The 24,276-nt window shown below is 36.4% G+C and overlaps 1 pseudogene; it reads left to right on the top strand.

Annotated features, from left to right (window-relative positions):
• Positions 1 to 1,804: 1,804 nt before the first annotated feature.
• LOC124985753 (60S ribosomal protein L29-like) overlaps positions 1,805 to 24,276 on the top strand; it is a 133,389-nt pseudogene continuing 110,917 nt past the window's right edge.

Below are 24,276 nucleotides of genomic sequence, written 5' to 3'. Positions count from 1 at the left end.
TTTTTACCTCACTCCAATTAGAATGGTAATTATCAAGAATACAAGCAACAATGAATGTTGGCGAGGATATGGGGAGAAAGGTACACTCATACACTGCTGGTGGGAATACAATGGTGCAACCATTATGGAAAGCAGAATGGAGATTCTTCAAAAAACTTGGAATGGAACCACCATTTGACCCAATTATCCCACTCCTTGGTTTATACCCAAAGGACTTAAAATCAACATACTACAGTGACACAGTCACATCAATATTTATAGCGGCTCAATTCACAATAGCTAAACAACAGGACTAACCTAAGTGTCTGTCAACTGATTAATGGATAAAGAAAATGTGGCGTATGTATAATTATATATGATGGAATATTACTTAGTTTTAAAGAAGAATGAAATTATGGCATTTGCTGGTAAATATTTGGAGTTAGAGAATATCATGCTAAGTGAAATAAGTCAAACCCAAAAAACAAAACACAGAATGTTTTCTTTTATATGCAGATGCTAATTCACAATAAAGGGGGGTGGATAGGGAAGAATAGAGTTACTTTATATTAGGTAGAGAGGAGTGAAGAGAGGAGAATGGTATGGGGTAGGAATGATAGTAGGGTGAAACAGACATTATTACCTCATGTACATATATAACTGTATGACTGATGTGATCCTACAGTATGGATAATCAGAAAAATGTGAGATTACACTCCATTTTTTGTTATCTGTCAAAATGTATAAATGCATTCTACTCATGTACAGCAAATTAGAACAAATTTAAAAATGTAAGAAAACCTCATAGATCTACATGTATAAGACTTACATGCATTTCTCTGTGTAAATTACACTTATTAAAAGATTTTTCAAAAAAAAGTATCTTGGGAAGTAACTTCTCTAGTATATGAAGTGTATTTCATGAAAATATATTCTAAGTACTTTTACTCTTTCTGATGTATCATAAGACATCTTATGTTGCTAATATAATCTATTGTGATAGGGATCATTTGCATTTGTTTGTATTACTGATCAATACTTTCTAGTGGAAAGTCAACATCCCGCCCCTCAATATTAGTAAATGGGAGACCTTTTGATGATAATTTCCTATTATGTCAACAACTGGTCCTGGAGTCAGAGAATTCAGGAAGGGCCTATTTGACACAGGTAGTATGACATTTAGAATTTCCCTATAGCCCTCTGGGCTTCTTTTCTGTGACATTCAGTGTATAGATTTCCCTACACACACACACACACACACACACACACACACACACACACACGCACACAATTGCTAGCCCTCTATTAAAAAAACAGCTTATCCTGTCCCTCTATCATCAGTCAAAACTGCAGAATTCTTCGTCTGAATTCTGAAGTGAGTTTATTCTCTCTTTTCATTGTAGTAATTTTTAAACATGTCTCATAAAAACCCCTATGTGCATATACCCAAATATAGTTTTTGTGATTTCCTTTCTTATTTGTTTTATAAGAAAGATATATAAATCATATAAATATATGTAAGATATATATTTTGCATACCTTATATATTTTATATATATTTCTTACATATTCTGAACATCTCCCAGGTAACAGCATACTAGATGTTTGAGGAGAAATACATGGTCTTTTGTTTTCTCTTTTTAGGAATTCCTTGTCTATTTACCCTGGGAGGTTCAATTTACATTTTGACTCTGATGGTGAAGGCTGCCCAGAAGTATTCCTCTAACCTCTTAATCAAGAATGTCTTATTTTCTTGAGTTATTCTACCCAGTACAATGTTTCACCTCTGAGGCTGCAACTCACCATCTCTAAATTAAAATCGCTAATGCAGAAAGGAGACCCTGACGTTCTGAAATCATCACTGCAGACCAATCAGCTGACCTCCCAGGACTGCTCCTCCCAGGCTGAGGAAGAACAATCAGGTCAGCACCAGAAGGCATGAATCTGCAATCATTCCCCTGTCCTCTGCCATGACTTAGGGTGCTTGGAAGTCCAGGTGTGATGGAGACACTCTGCTTTGCCTGTCTCTCCTTTCACTGTCAAAATTGGCCCTGTTTGAATTTCAAAGTATGTGGGCACCTGTGGGAAGCCATTCTTACTTAGCACAATTAGACTAGATTGATCCATGTGAAGCTGTGGCCTGACTTCCAGGAACTGCCTGGAGGCATGGAAATGCTTGGGAGTTATTCCCTGTCTTCTTTTGGAATTTCCCCTTAAGAGAATGGCTCCCCTAACTCCACCCTATCCTGTCCACCACAGAAGAATCTCCACCCCCTGGTTCTTGCCCCCTTTACCTGTGTGTCTATTAATAAAAGAGAGTTGGGCTACTTCAGGTTGTAAGAGGCCAGAGCTGGTATGGCCAGACCCATCATGCCCCTCTCATTTAAAAAGAGTATTGGCTCTTGTGTTTATTGAATAGATAAGTTTTTTGAGTGATATACCGCCAACATCCTCCTCCAGCAGTTAACCCTTTTCTCCTGCACGTGGGACATGGCAGAGAGGACCCCCCACAGATACCCCTTGACATTAGTACAAAGTCATCTGTAAAAGCACTTTGAGACCAGTCAACCTGATATGTATGGCATGGCTGGGTTAGACCTTAGTCTGGTGTCTGCTATGGCTAATAGCATACTTTTCTGTTAAGGTTGCAAATGTTCCTCAAGGAACAAATAAAAGGATACCATTACTCATGCCCAGTAAAACCCTGGGTCACACATACTGCAGTCAAGATAATCTGCTTTTGTTATTTAAAGATCCTCACCAGGCACACTTCTTTTCCATGTTGCTTTTCATCAGAGGTTTATTCTGATTAGTTTCTGATATTTAATGTGTCTTTAATGTTTATGTATTTTATAATTCCAGGTTCAGGAGAAAAATCTTGGTCTGTTGAAGGAAAGAACACAAGAAATAACCCAATGTGCTCCTTTAAAGACAAGGGATCAATTTTAACAGTAGCTAAAATAACACACCCATTTCAGGGAATGCCAACTGATAAAAATGTTAGTATTTGTTTCCTCTCTATGGTAACACTTAAGCCACATTGTGAACATCTATAAATGGCATCTTAGAGGTTGACTCAGTGTCTCAGTTTGTTCTCTTGCTTAGCAGAGGGGTCAGGGATATGCTCTGAGACATCCATTATAATGACTCCGAAACCATTAATAACCATAGACTTCTCATGACTTAAACCACCTACCTCTTAATATCATTACATAGAATGTTATGACTTAAAATATGAACTTTCAGGCAGATACCAATATTTAACCTATAACATGCAGCTATATTTTATTATCTAGAAAATATAGCTTTCATTTCAAAATGATAACTTCTGACCTTGATTTTTCTCTCTTAAAATACCCTGAATCATTTTGCTGTTGAAAAACCTTTCTCATTTCTTTTTTTTAATTTCACATGAAAATTCTCTTTATTGGGAGAACTTGAACGTTTACACATTTTTACACATTTTTGGAATTTTTTTCATTTGTTCTAATTAGTTTTACATGACAGTAGAATGCATTTATACATTTTGATAGATCATATATAAAAGGAGTGTAATTTCTCATTTTTCTCATTGTACATATTGTAGGTGCACATTAATCATATAGTATTAAATGTACAGGAGGTAATAATATCTATTGCATTCTACTATCCTTCTTACTCCCATATCCCTTCCCCTCCCTTCACTCCCTTCTGCCTAATATAAAGTAACTCTATTCTTCCCTATCCCCCTTTATTGTGAAAGGGAATTTTTATTTACTGTTTATATTTTTTGTTTATTATTTTTTTATTTATTTAAGTAAATAAATAACTTATTTTCATTTGTTTTAATTAGTTATACATAACAGCACAATGAATTTTGATTCATTGCACACCAATAGAGCACAACTTTTCATTTCTCTGGTTGTACAACATGTAGTCATACCATTTATGCAATTATACCTAGGGTAATGGGTGTACCTAGGGTAATGATGTCCACCTCATTTCACCATCTTTCTCACCCCCATGCTTTCTCCCCTCCCCTCACTACCCTCTGCCCAATCCAAAGATCCTCCGTATCCATATTCATCTATGGAGGGACTTCTAGTTTGGTTCCACAGTTTAGTTATTATGAATTGAGCTGCTGTAAAAATTGATGTGGCTACATCACTGTAGTATGCTGATTTTAAGTCCTTTGAATATAGACTGAGGAGTGGAATATTGGGACAAATGGTGGTTCCATTCCAACTTTTCTGAGGAATCCATACTGCTTTTCAGACTGCTTGCACCAATTTGCAGTCCCACCAGCAATGTTTGAGTGTACCTTTTCCCCCACATGCTTGTCAACACTTATCATTGCTTGTATTCTTGATAATTGCCATTCTGACTGGAGTGAGATGAAATCTTAGAGTAGTTTTGATTTGCATTTCTCTAATTGCTAGAGATGTTGAACATTTTTTTATGTTTGTTGATCCCCTGTAGTTCTTCTTCTGTGAAGTGTCTGTTCTGTTCCTTAGCTCATTATTGATTGGGTAATTTGTTTTTTGTGGTTTTTTTTTTGGTGTTAATTTTTTTCAGTTCTTTATATATGCTGGAGATTAGTGCTCTATCTGACATGTGTGTGGTAAAGATTTTCTCCCAATCTGTGGGTTCTCTCTTCACATTATTGATCATTTCTTTTGCTGAGAAGAAGCTTTTTAGTTTGAATTCATCCCATTTATTGATTCTTGATTTTACTTCTTATGCATTAGGAGTCTTGATAAGGAAGTCAGATCAGAAGCTGACATGATAAAGATTCAGGTCTACTTTTTCTTTTATTAGGTGCAGGGTGTCTGGTTTAATTCCTAAGTCCTTAATCCACTTTGAATTGAGTTTCATGTATGGTGAGAGATAGGAGTTTACTTTCATTTTTCTGCATATGGATTTCCAGTTTTCTCAGCACTATTTGTTGAAGAGACTCTTTTCTCCAATATAAGTTGTTGGCACCTTTCTCCAGGATGAGATAACCCTATTTATATGAGTTTGTTTCTATGTATTCCATTTTCTACCATTGGTCTAACTGTCTCTTTTTGTGCTGATAACATGCTATTTTTGTTACTATAGCTTTGTGGTATAGTTTAAGGTCTGGTATTGTGATGCCTCCTGCTTCACTCTTCTTGCTAAGGATTGCTTTGGCTTTTGTGCATGTTTTATTTTTCCAAATTAATTTCATGATTGACTTCTCTTTTTCTATGAGGAAAGACATTGAAATTTTAATTGGAATTGCTTTGAATCTGTATAACACTTTTAATAGCATGGTCATTTGACGATATTAATTCTGCCTATCCAAGAACATGGGAGATCTTTCCATCTTGTAAGAGTTTTGTTAATTTCTTTCTTTAGAGCTCTGTAGTTTTCATTGTAGAGGTCTTTTACCTCTTTTGTTAGATTGATTACCAAGTATTTTATTTCATTCTTTATTCTTTTGGCTATTGTGGATGGAATAGTTTTCCTAATTTCTCTTTCAGAGGAGTCATCACTGATGTAGAGGAAAGCATTAAATTTATGACTGTTGATTTTATATCCTCCTACTTTGCTGAATTCATTTATTAGCTCTAGAAGATTTCTGGTGGAATTTTTTGGCTCTCCTAAATACAGAATCATATCACTGGCAAATAGTGATTGCTTGGCTTGTTCTTCTCCTATTCATACCCCTTCAATTTCTTTCTCCTGTCTAATTGCTCTGGCTAGACTTTCAAGGACGATGTTGGATAGAAGTGGTGAAAGAGGGTATCCCTGACATGTTCCAGATTTTAGAAGAAATGCTTTCAGTTTTTCTCCATTTATAATTGTGTTGGCCTTGGGCTTAGCCTGATGCAATAAAAGTACTTGGTTTTAAAAATGTTGGGCATGTGAGAAATGAAAAAATACAAAAGAAAAAAAATCTGAAAGGAAAATTGAATAATTGCGCTATCTTTGTTCTATATCTTCTCTGCTTTTCTTTTCACCTGATAGGTGGGGTTTTCTGGAGTTTGCTTGTAACTCCACCATCAGAATGGTGAATGTTACTTGAGTGGGAAGGTTAGACTGGGAGGCAGGACTCCTGGATGCAGGGTATAGCGCAAGTCCCACTGGAATACTGCACCCCAGGAATCTTCTATGTGTGATCTTAGAGCCTGGCCTTAGCCCCTTACCTCACTTGAAGACCCCTTAATTCCTGGTCAATAATTTAGTCTCTAAATTGTATCTGTCCCGACCCCACCCTTTGAAATTCCCAGTAAAGAACCTCTCCTCCTGGTGGTCCTAGGGAGTGAGTGCCAGGACCTGTGCACCTGTTGTGGAAAACTGTTCTGTATTGGGCAGATCAGGATAAGGCATTGAGAGCTGCAGGATGGCCAGGTACCTGCAAGCGCTGGTCTGGGTTGGCAGGGTGGGCTGGGAGAATTGGGATTGGGGATCCAGAGGGCCCTACTGATGCCAAACCAGAAGGACTAGGTGGATGTTGGATTGGGGAGGGAGTCAGGGACCAGACCAGTGTCAAGTTCCAGTAAGTGCCACCAAGTTGGCCTGGGATCTGGGTGGGTGCTGGGCTAGTTGGCTGGGCAAGCTGGGAGCAAGATGCCCTCACACTCTCCTATCTATGGACCCCTTGCAAGGCTCTTTCCTGCTTCTGCAGCAAGATTGTGGCTATTAGCATACCTTCCAGGTACTGGCTATTGCCCCTAGATGGAAGGGACCACATCTCTAGTTGATGGTGGCAGCAGCATCAAACCTGTAGGTACATTGATGTTGGGCTTCCAGGCGCACGCTGGTGTCACAAGATGGAAGTTGCCCTAAATAAATATGGTGATGGTGGCAGCAGAAGTAACCCAAGATGGTGGCAGAGGTGTCCCAAAATAGAGGTGACCTCTTTCAGAGATGGGCTGAGAGGGTGGGTGGTGCAGTGCGTTGGGCAGTCTGTTCAGAGATGCAGCATTGTGGCAGGCAGTGCTGCAGTGGGCAGTTGGCTCCAGGCCCTGTATATTGTTCCAAGGTGGAGGCTAATATGTGGAGGGGGCTATGGAAGTGGTGCTAGTGTACAGAATGGAGATGGCCTGGGGGAGCCACACATTGGTAGACAGGGAGCTGCAGCATAGTCATTCCTCTAAGTGGTAGGTGGGGCTATCGTTCCTCCCTTGTTTATTATTTATTAAAAGGAACTTATTTATTATTTATATGCACAATTAAACATCTTGCTTTCCTGAATATTTGTATCTTGTGACTCCCCTCTATTTTCAAAAATTTACAAGTACAGTACAATAGACTTGAGATACATTTTTTCATTTTGCATTTAGATTCTGATTCAGGAAGAAATGCCATGCTTAGACTCATTAAGTTAAATGGCTAAAATAATAGTCCTATTGCTTTGGGCAAGTACAGAGAAGTTAGAGCCTAGAAAAACCCACTTTGCAAGCTCTAGGTCTGTGTCATGGACAGTCACATGGAAGAGCTTATTGTCAATGGATGAAATGACCAGTTGTCTGCTCCTGTGGGACACCTCACTGCAGTAGCCCTACATGTGTCTTCATAATTTAGTACATGTCAGCTATAGGAATTCCCAGTGATTTATAGCCTTGCTTTTCCATAGGGAAAGCCACACCTCACTGACGATTCTTCCTCATCCAAATCTTGTCATTCAAGTTGGTGATATCAGTTGAATCCCTCTGGCTGATGAGTTTATTTATTTCTGGTGCCTGAAAGTGTTTTATGTCCCTTGATCATCTCCCCACAACCTCCAACACTGGCTCCCACAATTCCATTTTATGCTCTTATGAATTTTATTGTTATAGAACCCACAATCATGCTTCAGAACCTCTGGCCTGACTGACCACACCCTGCATTCAGGACCCCTAGCCTGACTGCACCCCTCGCATATTGTCCGTACCAGGTGCTGCTAATATTGATCTCCCCCTTAAAGGAGAGGTGTTGGAAACCTGTAGGTTCACTATAAGCCTATAGGGGGAAACTGCAGTACCCCAGATCTGCACTGCTAGAGGGGAAGATAAATGAATAACATGAGAAAACAAGGGAAAAAGTGTTACAAACTAAGATTCTATATTAATAGTATCCAATGACAGCATGGTAGAACAAATGTCAGAAAAGGAGTTCAGAATGTACATAATTAAAATCAGCCACAAGCAAAGGATGAGATAAGAGAGCAAATGTAGGCAACGAATGATCACTTCAATAAATTTTAAAAGAGCAACTGCAGGAAGCAAAAGTTCATGTTAATAAAGAGATATTCTGAAAAAATACCAAACAGATGCTGAGCCCGCCCCCCTTCACACTGAGGTCGGATTCCGTCGCTGAGCCCGCCCCGACACTGAGGTCAGAGGCCAGTAGCTGAGCCTGCCTGCCTGCCCCTCTACTGTTGAGGGGCATTGTGCCTGCCTCCGTGCTGACTCAGCACAACCTTGCTGGGACTCCCCAGCTTCTTTGGAGGCTGGTGTAGGCATTTTGAATTGTTCCTGAGGGCATGGTCATCATCATTGGAAGGGCGGCTCCCTTCCTGAGACACCTACAGGAGACTGGAGGCCCTTTGACAGGTACCTCTATTTACTCACTTATATCCTACACCCTTTCCCCATCCTCTTGTTCACAACTATAAATATTGTAAATAGTAATTGAACTGATTCTGTTTATTTTAAAAATGTTAAAGTCTTTATAGGGGCTATCTGGTTCAAGGCTACATTTTCTTTGTATTGGAAGCTACTGGTATTGATCTCCCCTTCAAAGGAGAGGTAGTGGAAAACTGCACGGTCATAATAAGCCTGCAGGGGGCAAACTTCAGTATCTCTGATCTTGACTGCTAGAGGGGAATATACAGAAACAATATGAAAAAACAGGGGAAGAAAGAGTCCCTAACAAACCAAGATGCTATTGTGATAGACTCCAATGACAGCATGGCAGAAGAAATGTCAGAAAAAGAGTTTAGAATCTGTATGATTAAAAGGATCTGTGAAGCAAAAGACAAGATGAAAGAGAAAATGCAGACAATGCATGACCATTCCAGTAGACAGTTAAAAGAGCAAATGCAGGAAGTAAAAGAACACTTCAATAAAGAGATAGAGATTCTGAAAAAACAAACAAACAAACAGAAATACTTGAAATGAAAGAAACAGTAAACCAAATTAAAAACTCAATAGAAAGCATCACCAACAGAATAGACCTCATGGAAGACAGAATCTCAGACAATGAAGACAAAATATTTAATCTTGAAAATAAAGTTGAACAAACAGAGAAGATGTTAAGAAGTCATGAATGGAACTTCCAAAAATTTTGTGATATCATGAAAAGACAGAATTTGAGAATTATTGGGATTGAGGAAGGTACAGAGATACAGAACAACCTGTTCAATGAAATAATATCAGAAAATTTCCCAAACCTGAAAAATGAAATGGAAAATGAGATACAAGAGGTTTACAGAACACCAGGTGCACAAAACTACAACAGATCCACACCAAGACACATTATAATGAAAACACCTCACATTCAAAATAAAGATAGGATTTTAAAGGCTGCTAGAGAAAAGTGTCAGATTACATATAAGGAGAAACCAATACAGATATCAGCAGATTTCTCAGCCCAGACTCTAAAAGCAAGAAGGTCCTGGAACAATATATTTCAAGCTTTGAAAGAACACGGATGCCAACCAAGAATACAATACCCAGCAAAACTAACCTTCAGATTTGACAATTAAATAAAATCTTTCCATAATAAACAAAACTTAAAAGAATTTACAAATAGAAAGACTGCCCTACAGAACATTCTCAGCAAAATATTTCATGAGGAGGAAATGAAAAGCAACAACACAACTCAGCAAAGGGAGGAACTACCCTAAAGGAAATCCAATCAAAGAACAAGTAAAAAACCAAAAATAAGCCAAAATGACCAGGAATACAAATCAAATCTCAATAATAACCTTGAATGTCAATGGTCTAAATTCAATAATCAAAAGACATAAACTAGCAGATTGGATTAAAAAGAAAGACAACAATATGCTGCCTTCAAGAGACTCATCTCATAGAAAAAGACATCCACGGACTAAAGGTGAAAGCATGGGGAAAAACATACCATGCATCCACGGACTAAAGGTGAAAGCATGGGGAAAAACATACCATGCACGTGGACTCAGTAAAAAAGCAGGGGTCTCCATCCTCATATCAGATAAAGTGAACTTCAAACCTAAGTTAGTCAGAAGGGATAAAGAAGGACATTTCATACTGCTTAAGTGAAGCATAAAACAGCAAGATATAACAATTTTAAATATTTATTCCCCAAACAATAGAGAATCTACGTATATCAAACAAACCCTTCTCAATTTTAAGAATCAAATAGACCAAAACACATTAATAGTGGGTACTTTAACACACCACTCTCACCACTGGGTAGATCCTCCAAACAAAACTGAACAAAGAAACTATAGAACTAAATAATACAATCAATGATATAGACTTAATGGATACTTACAGAGTATTTTACCCATCATTGAGTGAATATATTTTCTTCTCAGCAGCTTATGGACCCTTCTCCAAAATAGACCATATGCTATGCCACAAAGAAGCCATTAGTAAATAAAAAAAAATAGAGATCCTACCCTGTATCCTATCAGACCATAATGGAATGCAATTAGAAATGAATAAGAAAATAATGAACAAAAACTACTCATATACCTGGAGACTAAATAATATGCTACTGAATGATGCAATGATAACAGAAGACATCAGGGAAAAAACTAAAAAATTCTTAGAAGTAAATGAGAACAATGACACAACAAATCAAAATCTCTGGGACACTATGAAAGCAGTACTAAGAGGAAAGTTCATCGCACTGAGCTCACACATTAAAAAAATAAAAAGCCAACAACTAAATGACCTAACATTACACCTCAAAGCCCTAGAAAAAGAACAATAGACAACACAAAAAATAATAGAAGACAGGAAATAATTAAAATCAGAGCTGAAATAAATGAAATTGAAACAAGAGAAACAATTCAAAAAATTGACAAAACAAAAAATCGGTTCTTTGAAAAAGTAAACAAAATTGATAAACCCCTAGCCACACTAAAAAAGAGGAGAGAAAAAACTCAATTTACTAGAATTCATGATGAAAAAGGAAAGATCACAACAGACACCACTGAAATACATAACATAATTAGAAGCTACTTTGAAAATCTATACTCCAACAAAATAGAAAATATCAAAGACATTGACAAATTTTTAGAGACATATGATCCTCCCAAACTGAATCAGGAAGACGTACACAATCTAAACAGATCAATTTCAAGCACTGAAATAGAAGGAGCCATCAAAAGCCTACCAACCAAGAAAAGCCCAGGACCAGATGGATTCTCAGCCGAATTCTACAAGACCTTTAAAGAAGTACTGATACCAATACTTCTCAAAGTATTTCAGAAAATAGAAAAAGAGGGAAGTCTTCCAAATTCATTCTATGTGGCTAGTACCACTCTGATACCAAAACCAGAAAAAGACACATCAAGGAAAGAAAACTTTAGACAAATGTCCCTGATGAACATAGATGCAAAAATCCTTAACAAAATACTGGCAAATCACATACAAAAATATATTAACAAGTTAGTACACCATGATCAAGTGGGATTTAACCCAGGGATGCAACATCTGGAAATCAATCAATGTAATTCATCATATCAATAGACTTAAAGTTAAGAATCACATGATTATTTCAATTGATGCTGAGAAAGCATTTGATAAAATACAGCACCCCTTAATGCTTAACACACTAGAAAAAAATAGGAATAGTAGGAACATACCTCAACATTGTAAAGGCTATCTATGCTAAGCCCCACAGCCAACATTATTCTTAATGGAGAAAAACTGAAAGCATCCCCCCTAAAAACAAGACAGGGATGCCCTCTTTCACCACTTCTATTCAACATCATCCTTGAAACACTTGCCAGAGCAATTAGACAGATCAAAGAAATTAAAGGGATACAAATAGGAAAAGAAGAACTAAAACTGTCACTATTTGCTAATGACATCATCCTATATTTAGAAGATCCAAAAAACTCCACTAGAAAACTTCTAGAACTATAAATGAATTCAGCAAAGTAGCAGGATATAAAATCAATATGTGTAAGTCTAATGCATTTCTATTCATATGTGATGAATCCTCTGAAAGAGAAATTAGGAAAACCACTCCATTCACAGTAGCCTCAAAAAAACAAATACTTTGGAATTAATCTAACAAAAGAGGTGAAAGACCTCTACAATGAAAACTACAGAACATTAAATAAAGAAATTGAAGAAAACCTTCGAAGATGGAAAGATCCCCCATGTTCTTGGATAGTCAGAATCAACACTGTCAAAATGGCCATTCTACCAAAGGCACTATACAGATTCATTGCAATTCCAATTAAAATCCCAATGACTTTCCTCATAGAAATAGAGAAAGCAATCATGAACTTCATCTGGAAGAACAAGAAACCTCAAATAGCCAAAACAATCCTGAATAGAAAAAGTGAAACAGGAGGTATCACAATTCCAGACATTAAACTATACTATAGAGCAATAGTAACAAAAATAGCATGGTATTGGCACCAAAATAGACAGGCAGACCTATGGTACAGAATAGAAGACACAGAGACAAAATCACACAAATACAGTCAACTTATACTAGACAAAGGAGCCAAAACATAAAATGGAGAAAAGATAGCCTGTTCAACAAATGGTGCTGGAAAAACTGGAAATCCATATGCAGTAAAATGAAATTAAACCTCTATCTCTCACCCTGCACAAAACTCAACTCAAAATGGATCAAAGACATAGGAATTAGACCAGAGACCCTGCACCTAATAAAAGACAAATTAGGCCCGAATCTTCATCATGTTGGCTTAGGAGCAGACTTCCTCAACAAGACTCCCAAAGCACAAGAAATCAAAGCAAGAATCAATAAATGGGATGGACTCAAACTAAAAAGATTTTTCTCAGCAAAGGATATAATCAAGAATATGAAGAGAGAGCCTACAGAGTGGGAGAAAATCTTTTCCACATGCACTTCAGATAGAGTACTTACCTCCAAAATTTATAAAGAACTTATAAAACTTTACAACAAAAATACAAAGAACCCAATCAATAAATGGGCCAAGGAACTGGACAGACACTTTACAGAAGAAGACACACAGACAATTAACAAATATAGGAAAAAGTGTTCAACATCTCTAGTAATTAGAGAAATGCAAATTAAAAATTAAAACAACTCTAAGATTTCATGTTACTCCAATTAGAATGGCTATTATCAAGAACAAAAACAATAATAGATGTTGGCATGGATGTGGGGAAAAAGACACACTTTTACGTTGCTAGTGGAGTTGCAAATTGGTGCAGCCACTCTGGAAAGCAGTATGGAGAATCCTAAGAAAACCTGGAATGGACCCACCTTTTGACTTAGTTATCCCACTCCTCGGTTTATACCAAAGGACCCTAAATCAGCAAACTACAGTAACACAGCCACATCAATGTTTATAGCAGCTCAGTTCACAATAGCTAGATTGTGGAACCAACCTAGATGCCCTTCAACAGATAAATGGATAAAGAAACCCTGGTATATATACACAATGGAATACTATTCAGCCATAAAGAAGTATACTATTATGGCATTTGCAAATAAATGGATGGAATTGGAGAATATCATGCTAAGTGAAATAAACCAAGCCCAAAAAACCAAAGGTCAAATGTTTTCCCTGATAAGTGGGAAATGATATATAATTGGGGTGGGGGGTGTGGAAAGAGAGAGTAAAGGGGGAATTTAGAATATGTAGAAGGAAATCAGAGGGAGGGGGTATGAAAAAAGGTGGAATGAGACAGACATCATTACCCTATGTGCATGTACGATTACATGAATGGTATGAATCTACATTGTGTACAACCATAGAAATGAAATTATGTACCCCATTTGTGTATAATGAATCAAAATGCAGTCTGTAAAAAATTAAAAGTTAAGTAAAAATAATAATAATAATAATAAATATGAAAGAGAAATTCTTGAAATGAAGGAAACATAAACCAAATTAAAAACTGCATAGAAAGCATCACCAACAGACTAGATCACTTGGAAGGTAGAACCTCAGACAATGAAGACAAAATATTTAACTTTGAAAATAAAGTTGACCAAACAGAGAAGATGGTAAGAAATCATGAATGGAATCTCCAAGAACTATGGAATATCATGAAAAGAACAAATTTAAGAATTATTGGGATTGAGGGAAGCACAGAGATACAAACCAAAGGAATGAACAACCTATTCAATGAAATAATACCACAAAATTTCCCAAACCTGAAGAATGAAATGGAAAATCAAATACAAGAGGGTTACAGAACACCAAAATGTTCAAAATTACAACACATCTGCAACAAGGCACATTATAATGAAAATGCCTAACATTCAAAATAAAGATAGAATTTTAAAGGCCTTGAGAGAAAAGTATCAGATTACATATAGGGGGAAATTGATACGGATATCAGCAGATTTCTCAGCCCAGACCCTAAATGCTAATATGGCCTTGAACAACATATTTTAAACTCTGAAGAAACATGGTTACCAACCAAGAATCTTATACATAGCAAAAATAACATTCAGGTTTGAGGACAAAATAAAATCCTTCCACAATAAACAAAAGTTAAAAGAATTTACAAATAGAAAACCTGTGCTACAGAACATTCTCAGTAAAATATTACATGAGGAAGAGATGAAAAACAACAATGAAAATCAGTAAAGGGAGAAAATAACTAAAGGAAAAGTCAATCAAAGGAGAAACCAAGTCAAGTTAAAAATAAAAAATAAGCCAAAATGACTCAGAATACAAATCATATCTCAATAATAACCCTGAATGTTAGTGGTCTAAACTCATTAGTCAAAAGGCATAGGCTGGTAGATCAGATTTAAAAAGAAAGACCCAACAGTATGCTGCCTTCAAGAGACTCATCTTATAGAAAAAGACATCCACAGACTGAAGGTGAGAGGATGAGGAAAAATATTCGTGCACATGGCCTTTGTAAAAAAGCAGGGGTTTCCATCCTATATCAGATAATGTGGACTTCAAGTCAAAATTAGTCAGAAGGGACATTTCATACTGCTTAAGGGAAAAATAAATCAGCAAGATAAAATGATTGTAAATATTTATTCCCCAAACAAGAGCACATCCATGTATATCAAACCAATCCTTCTCAATTCCAGGAACCAAAGAAACTGCAACACAATAATTCTGGGTGATTTTAACAAAACTCTCTCACCAGTGGACAGATCTTCAAAACAAAAATTGAACAAAAAACCCATAGAACTCAATAACACAATCATTAACATACAGTTAACAAACATATACAGAATATTCCATCCATCAATGAGCAAATACACTTTCTTCTCAGCAGCACATGGATCCTTCTCTAAAATAAATCATATGTTATGCCACAAGGCAACTCTAAGTAAATACAAAACATAGAGATACTACTTTGTATTCTATCAGATCAAAATGGAATGAAATTAGAAATCAATGACAAAATAAAAAACAGAAGTTACTCCAACACCTGGAGACAAAATAATATGCTAATGAATGAAGCATGGATAACAGACAACATCAGGGAGGAGATAAAAAAAATTCTTAGAGGTAAATGAGAATGATGATATAACATATCAAAATCTCTGGGACACTATGAAAGCAGTACTAAGAGGAAAATTCATTGCATGGAGCACATTCAAGAAAAGAATAAAAAGTCAACAACTGAATGACCTAACATTACATCTCAAAATCCCAGAAAAAGAAGAAGCGAACAACACCAAAACTAGTAGAAGACAGGAAATATTTAAAATAAAACTGAAATCAATGAAATTGAAACAAATGACACACTTCAAAAAATTGACAAAACAAAAAGTTGGTTCTTTGAAAAAGTAAACAAAATAGATAAATTATTAGCCACGCTAACAAAGAGAAGGGGAAAGAAAACTCAAATTACTAAAATTTGTGATGAAAAAAAGGAAATATCATGAGAGACACCATTGAAATACGTAACAGAAGCTATTTTGAAAATTTATACTCCAACAAAATAGAAAATCTTGAAGACATACACAAATTTCTAGACATAAGATCCTCCCAAACTGAATCACGAGGACATGCACAATTTAAACAGATCAATTTCAATCAATGAAATAAAAGAAGCCATCATAAACCTACCAACCAAGAAAAGTCCAAGACCAGATAGATTCTCAGCCAAGTTCTACAAGACGAACTTATCCCAATACTTACACCAATACAAAGAACTTATACCAATACTTGTCAAAATATTCCATGAAATAGAGAAGGAAACCCTTCCAAACTCATTTTATGAATCTAGTATCACCCTGATACAAAAACCAGACAAAGACACATCAAGGAAAGAAAACTTTATATTAATATCTCTGATGAACAGAGACACAAACAGCCTTAACAAAATTCTGGCAAATCACATACAAAAACATATTAAAAAGACAGTGCACCACAATAAAGTGGGATTCGTTCCAGGGATGCAGGGTTGGTTCAAAATCCGGAAATCAGTAAATGTAATCATCACATCAATAGACTTAAGGTTAAGAATCATATGATTATTTCAATAGATAGAGAAAAAGTATTTGATAAATACAACACCCTTTCATGCTCAAAACAATAGAAAAAATTGGGATAGTAGGAACAAACCTCAACATTGTAAATATTGTCTATAGTAAGCCCATGGCCAACATCATTTTTTTTTTAAATTTATTTTTATTGTAAACAAATGGGTTACATATTGTTTCTGTTTGTACATGGAGTAACAGCATACCATTTGCATATTCATACATTTACATAGAGTAATGATATTTGATTCATTCCATTATTTTGATTAGTTTGATCCTAAGCCAACAAGGTGAAGATTTGGACCTACTTTTTCTTCTATAAGATGCAGGGTCTCTGGTCTGATTTCAAGGTCCTCGATCCATTTTGAGTTGATTTTTGTGCAGGGTGAGAGATAGGGGTTTAGTTTCATTCTGTTGCATATGGATTTCCAGTTTTCCCAGCACCATTTGTTGAAGAGGCTATCTTTTCTCCATTGCATATTTTTGGCCCCTTTGTCTAGTATGAGAAAATTGTATTTATTTGGGTTTGTGTCCATATCCTCTATTCTGTACCATTGATCTACCTGTCTATTTTGGTGCCAATACCATGCTGTTTTTGTTACTATTGCTTTGTAGTATAGTTGAAGTTCTGGTATTGCAATACACCCTGTTTCATTCTTCCTGCTAAGGATTGCTTTAGCTATTCTGGGTTTTTTATTCTTCCAGATGAATTTCATGACTGCTTGCTCTATTTCTGTAAGGTATGTCATTGGGATTTTAATTGGAATTGCATTGAATCTGTATAGCACTTTAGGTAGTATGGCCATTTTGACAATATTAATTCTTCCTATCCAAGAACATGGGAGATCTTTCCATCTTCTAAGGTCTTCCTTAATTTCTTTCTTCAATGTTTTGTAGTTTTCATTGTAGAGATCTTTTACCTCTTTGGTTAGATTGATTCCCAAGTATTTTATTTTTTTTTTTGAGGCTATTGCAAACGGGGTTTTTTTCTTCATTTCCCTTTCAGCTGTTTCATCATATAAAAATGCTTTAGATTTATGTGTGTTGATTTTATAGCCTGCTATTTTGCTGAATTCATTGATGAGGTCTAGAAGTTTTCTGGAGGAGGTTTTTGGATACTCTAAATATAGAATTATGTCATCCACAAATAGTGACAGCTTAAGTTCCTCTTTTCCTATTCGTATCCCTTTAATTTCTTTAGTCTGCCTAATTGCTCTGGCTAGAGTTTTGAGGACAATATTGAATAGAAGTGGTGAAAGAGGGCATACCTGTCTTGTTCCCATTTTAAAGGGAATGGATTCAGTTTTTCTCCATTAAGAATGATGTTGGCCATGGGCTTAGCATAAATAGCCTTTACAATGTTCAGGTATGTTCCTACTATCCCTATTTTTTCTAGTGTTTTGAGCATGAAGCGGTGTTGTATTTTGTCGAATGCTTTTTCTGCATCAATTGAAATAACCATATGATTCTTATCCTTAAGTCTATTGACATGATGGATTACGTTTATTGATTTACGAATGTTGAACCATCCTTGCATTCCAGGGATGAACCCCACTTGATTGTGGTGCACAATTTTCTTAATATGTTTTTGGATATGGTTTGCCAATATTTTGTTAAGGATCTTTGCATCTATATCCATCAAGGATATTGGTCTAAATTTTTCTTTCCTTGATGTGTCTTTTCCTTGATGTGTCTTTTGTGTATGAGGGTGATATTAGCTTCATAGAATGAGTTCAGTAGGGTACCCTCCTTTTCTATTTCCTGGAATACTTTGAGAAGTATTGGAATGAGTTCTTATTTGAAGGTCTTGTAGAAATCGGCTGAGAATTTGTCTGGTCCTGGGCTTTTCTTGGATGGTATATTTTTAATGGCTTCTTCTATTTCATTGCTTCATATTGATCGTGTATGTCCTCCTGGTTCAGTTTGGGAGGAGCATATATCTCTAGAAATTTGTCAATATCTTCAGTAGTTTCTATTTTGTTGGAATACAGATTTTCAAACTAGCTTCTCATTATGTTCTGTATCTCAGTGGTGTCTGTCGTGATTTTTCCTTTTGCATCATGTATTTTAGTAATTTGAGTCTTCTGTCTCCTTCTTTTTGTTAGTGTGGCTTAGGGTTTGTCTATTTTGTTTACTTTTTCAAAGAACCAACTTTTTGTTTTGTCAATTTTTTGAATTCTTTTGTTTCAATTTCATTGATTTCAGCTCTGATTTTAGTTATTTCCTGTCTTCTACTACTTTTGCTGTTATTCTGTTCTTCTTTTTCTAAAGCTTTGAGCTGTAATGTTAAGTCATTTAGTTGTTGACTTTTCATTCTTTTCTGGAATGCGCTCCATGCAATGAATTTTCCTCTTAGTACCGCTTTCATAGTGTCCCAGAGATTTTGATATGCTGTATCATCATTCTCATTGACCTCTAAGAATTTTTTAATCTCCTCCCTGATGTTTTTGTTATCCATGTTTCATTCAATAGCATATTATTTGGTCTCCAAGTGTTGGAGTAATTTCCCTTTTTTATTTTGTCATTGATTTCTACTCAGTCCATTATGATCTGATAGAACACAAGGCAGTATCTCTATTTTTTTTTGCATTTCTTAAGGGCTGCTTTGTGGCATAACACATGGTCTATTTTCGAGAAGGTTCCATGTGCTGCTGAGAAGAAAGTGTATCCACTCGTTGATGGATGGAATATTCTATATATGTCTATTAAGTCTAGGTTATTGATTGTGTTATTGAGTTCTATGGTTTCTTTGGTTGGATTTTGTTTGGAAGATCTATCTAGTGGTGACAGTGGTGTGTTAAAGTCACCCAGAATTATTGTGTTGTGGTCTATGTGATTCTTGAAATTGAGAAGGATTTGTTTGATGTACAGGGATGCACTATTGTTTGGGGCATAAATATTTACTATTGTTATGTCTTCCTGATTTATGGTTCCCTTAAGCAGTATGAAATGTCCTTCTTTATCCCTTCTGACTAACTTTGACTTGAAGTCCACTTTATCTGATATAAGGATGGAAACCCCCACTTTTTTACTGAGTCCATGTGCGTGGTAGGTTTTTTTCCCGTCCTTTCACCTTTAGTCTGTGGATATCTTTTTCTATGAGATGAGTCTCTTGCAGGCAGCATATTGTTGGGTCTTTCTTTTTAATCCATTCTGCCAGTCTATGTCTTTTGATGGATGAGTTTAGGCCATTAACGTTCAGGGTTATTATTGAGAAATGATTTGTATTCCCAGTCATTTGGCTTATTTTTGGTTTTTAAGTTGGCTTGATTTCTCCTTTGAGTGGTTTTTCTCTAAGGTAGTTCCTCCCTTTGCTTACCTACATTGTTGTTTTTCATTTCCTCCTCATGGAATATTTTGTTGAGAACATTATGTAGTGCAGGCTATCTATTTGTAAATTCTTTTAACTTTTGTTTATCATGGAAGAATTTTATTTCATCTTCAAATCTGAAGGTTAGTTTTGCTGGGTATAGGATTCTTGGTTGGCAACCATGTTCTTTCAGAGCTTGAAATATGTTAGTCCAGGCCCTTCTAGCTTTTAGAGTCTGGGTTGAGAAGTCGGCTGCTATCCGTATTGGTCTCCCCCTATATGTAATCTGATGCTTTTCTCTCGTGGCCTTCAAAATCCTATCTTTATTTTGAATGTTAGGCATTTTCATTATAATGTGCCTTGGTGTGGATATGTTGTGATTCTGTGCATTTGGTGTTCTGTAAGCCTCTTGTATTTGATTTTCCATTTCATTCTTCAGATTTGGGAAATTTTGTGGTATTATTTCATTGAATAGGTTGTTCATTCCTTTAGTTTGTATCTCTGTGCCTTCCTCAATCCCAATAATTTTTAAATTTGGTCTTTTCATGTTGTCCCATAGTTCTTGGAGATTCTGTTCATGATTTCTTACCATCTTCTCTGTTTGGGCAACTTTATTTTCAAGATTAAATATTTTGTCTTCATTGTCTGAGGTTCTACCTTCCTAGTGGTCTAGTCTGTTGGTGATGCTTTCCATTGAGTTTTTTATTTGGTTTATTGTCTCCTTCTTTTTTTTTTGGGGGGGGGGGGAGCTGAGTATCGAACCCAGGGCCTTGTGCTTACAAGGCAAGCACTCTACTGACTGAGGTATCTCCCAAGCCCCTATTGTCTCCTTCATTTCAAGGATTTCCATTTGACTTTTTTTGAGAATCTCTATCTCTTTATTGAAATGATCTTTTGCTTCCTGCAGGTGCTTTCAGCTTATTGGTATTATCATTCATTGCCTATCCTTTGCTTCGCGAATCATCTTAATCATGTATAATCTGAAGTCTTTTTCTGACATTTCTTCTAACATACTGTCATTGGATTCTATTAATATAGAATCTAGATTTGTTTGGATCGTTTTCTTCCCTTGTTTTTTCATGTTGTTCATGTATCTTCCCCTCTAGCAGTGCAGATCTGGGGCATTGCAGATTTCCCCCTATAGGCTTATAGTGGCCCTATAGGTTTCCAAAACCCTTTCTTTAAGGGGAGATCAATATTAGCAGTGCCCAAATCAGACACTATGCAATCCTAGACCAAATAGCCCCTATGGGGACAATAACAAAATTGTCTTAATAAGCAAAATGAGTTCAAATATTATCTTCGGTAAGGTCTGCAATTTCGAATAGAGGACAAAGAGGATGCAGAGGAATGTAGAATGTGGCTGTTATTTTCTAGAACAGAAGTTCTAGAAAATAGAAAGGATGAGAGTGTAATCAAAAGAAATCAGATGTTAGCATGCAAAAATGGAGAAAGAGACTCTGAGGGAACAGGTAAACAAAAGGAAAAGAGAGCAAGAAAAGTAAAGAAATAAAAATTTAAATTTTTTTAAAAAGGAGAAAAAAGAAAATCTACTGTATAACAGTCATATACTAATGAAACCTCCCAGTGTTCAGTAGCCTGATACATGAGAGGTACCTGACAATGAGCTTTAAGCCTCTAGCAGGCATCGCAGGATGGGATTTGCCCCACCCAAAGATCAGAGCTATGGCTTCCAGGATTATCCAATATGCCGCTCTGGCTTTGAATTGTGTTGGCAAATGGGGAGCTGCAGCTAAGGGGTGGGCGTTGTCAGCTGGAGGTCCTGGAGACGGCATGTAGTTGGTCCGGCAGGGGTCCTGGAGGTCTGGTGTGTTTTGTGTGTTTGTGAGATCCTGGAGACCGGTTGCAATCAGTGGGTCTGGGGTCCCGGTGATAGGGCGCAGTGAGTTGGTCTGGGGGTCCTGGCGGCAGGGAGCAGTCAGTCGATGTGAGGGCCCCAGAGGCAGGGAGTGATCAATCGGGCTGAGGGATCCTGGAGATGGGGCTCAGTCAGTTCGGCCAGGGGTCCTACAGGGTCTGGCTGTTGTCTCAAAATGGCAGGCAGCCATTCTGATAGCACCTTGATAACATCTTCATCACTCTTCCTACTCAGGATTGATTTGTCTATTCAAGGTCTTTTATTCTTCCAGATGAATTCATGATTGCTTTCTCTATTTCTATGAGTAATGTCATTGGGATTTTAATTGGAATTGCATTAAATCTGTATAGTGACTTTGGAAGTATGACCATTTTGACAATATTAATTCTGCTTATCCAAGAACATGGGAGAACTTTTCCATTCAAAATAACCTCAAAAAAAAAAAAAAAAAAAAACAACCTTGAGAATCAATGTAACAAAAGAGGTGAAAAATCTCTACAATGAAAACTACAGAACACTAAATATAGAAATTAACAAAAACCTTAGAAGATGGAAAGTTCTCCCATGTTCTTGGATAAGCAGAATTAATATTGTCAAAATGGTCATACTTCCAAAGTCACTATACAGATTTAATGCAATTCCAATTAAAATCCCAATGACATTACTCATAGAAATAGAGAAAACAATCATGAAATTCATCTGGAAGAATAAAAGACCTTGAATAGACAAAGCAATCCTGAGTAGGAAGAGTGATGGAGGTGCTATCAAGGTGCTCTCACAATACCAGACCTTAAACTCTACTACAGAGCAATAGTAACAAAACAGCAGGGTATTGGCACCAAAATAGACAGGTAGACAAATGACACAGAGTAAAAGACATGGAGTCAAATCCACATAAGTAGTTATCTCATACTAGACAAAGGTTCCAAAAACATACAATGGAGAAAAGAGCCTCTTCAACAAATGGTGTTGGGAAAACTGGAAATCCATATACAGCAAAATGAAATTCAACCTCTGTCTCTCACCCTATACAAAACTCAACTCAAAATGAGTCAAGTATCTAGGTAGTAGACCTGAGGCCCTTCACCAAATAGAAGAAAAAGTAGGCTTGAATCTTTCTCTTGTTGGCTTAGGACCAGACTTCCTTAACAAGACTCCCAGAGTGCAAGAAATAAAAGAATCAATAAATGGGATGGATTCAAACTAAAAAGCTTTTTCTCAGCAAAGGAAACAATCAATAATGTGAAAAGAGAGTCTCTAGAGTGGGAGAAAATCTTTTCCACATGCATTTCAGAGAGAACACTAATCTCCAAAATTTATGAAGAACTTAAAGAACTTTATACCAAAAATACAATGAACCCAATCAATAAATGGGCTTAGGAACCAGCAGACACTTCACAGAAGATACATAGGCAATCAAAAAATATATGAAAAAGTGCTCATCATTTCTAGTAATTAGAGAAATTCAAGTCAAAACCACCCTAAGTTTTCATCTAACTCCAATTAGATTGGTTATTATGGAGAACACAAGCAATAATAAGTGTTGTTGTGGATGTGGAGAAAAAGGCACACTCATACATTGCTGTTGGAGTTGCAAATTGGTGCAGCCACTCTGGAAAACAGATAGAGATTCCTCAGAAATCTTGGAATGGACCTTCCATTTGATCCAGCTATCCCATTCCTTAGTTTATACCCAAAGTAGTTAAAATCAGCATTCTGTAGTATCACAGTCATGTTTATAGCAATCATGTTTATAGCTGCTCAATTCACCATAGTTAAATTGTAGAACCAAGCTAGATGCCCTCCAATTGATGAATGTATAAACAAACTGTGGTATATATACACAGTGGAACTACTCAGCCATAAAGAAGATTAAAATTATGGTATTTGCAGGTAAATGAATGGAGTTGGGGAATATCATGCTAAGTGAAATAAGCCAAGCTCAAAAAACCAAAGGCCGAATATTTTCTCTGATAAGTGGATGAAGATACATAATGGGGTGGTGGCAGTGGCATAAGAGAAAGAATGGAGGAACTTTCAATTGTGTAGAGGGCAATGGGGCTGGAACAGGTGGGGGAAGGAAAGATAGTAGACTGAGACAGACATTATTATCCTATGTACAAGTATGATTATATGAATGATTGAATCTATATTGTGTACAACTATAGAAATGAAACATTGTACTCCATTTGTGTACAATGAATCAAAATGCAGTCTGTCAAAATAAAAAAAAAGAAATTAAAAAAAGAATCCGTAATCATGAGAGAATGTTATGTGAAATTTATCTTTCTGTACCCTGTTTATTTCACTCATGATAATATTATCCAATTCCATCCACATTGTTTCCAGGAACAGAATTTCCTTCATTTTTCAGGTTGAATAGCCTTCCATATGTAGATAAACCACATATTCTTTACCCATTCATTGACTGATGATCACTTAGATTGATTCTGTATGTGGTAATTGTGAATAGTGCTCTAATGAATCTGGAGTA

The sequence above is a fragment of the Sciurus carolinensis genome, chromosome 5, assembly GCF_902686445.1.
Source record: "Sciurus carolinensis chromosome 5, mSciCar1.2, whole genome shotgun sequence".
NCBI lineage: Eukaryota > Metazoa > Chordata > Mammalia > Rodentia > Sciuridae > Sciurus > Sciurus carolinensis.
The sequence above is the reverse complement of the archived record's forward strand: the minus strand, read 5'-3'. Positions and strand labels throughout refer to the sequence as shown.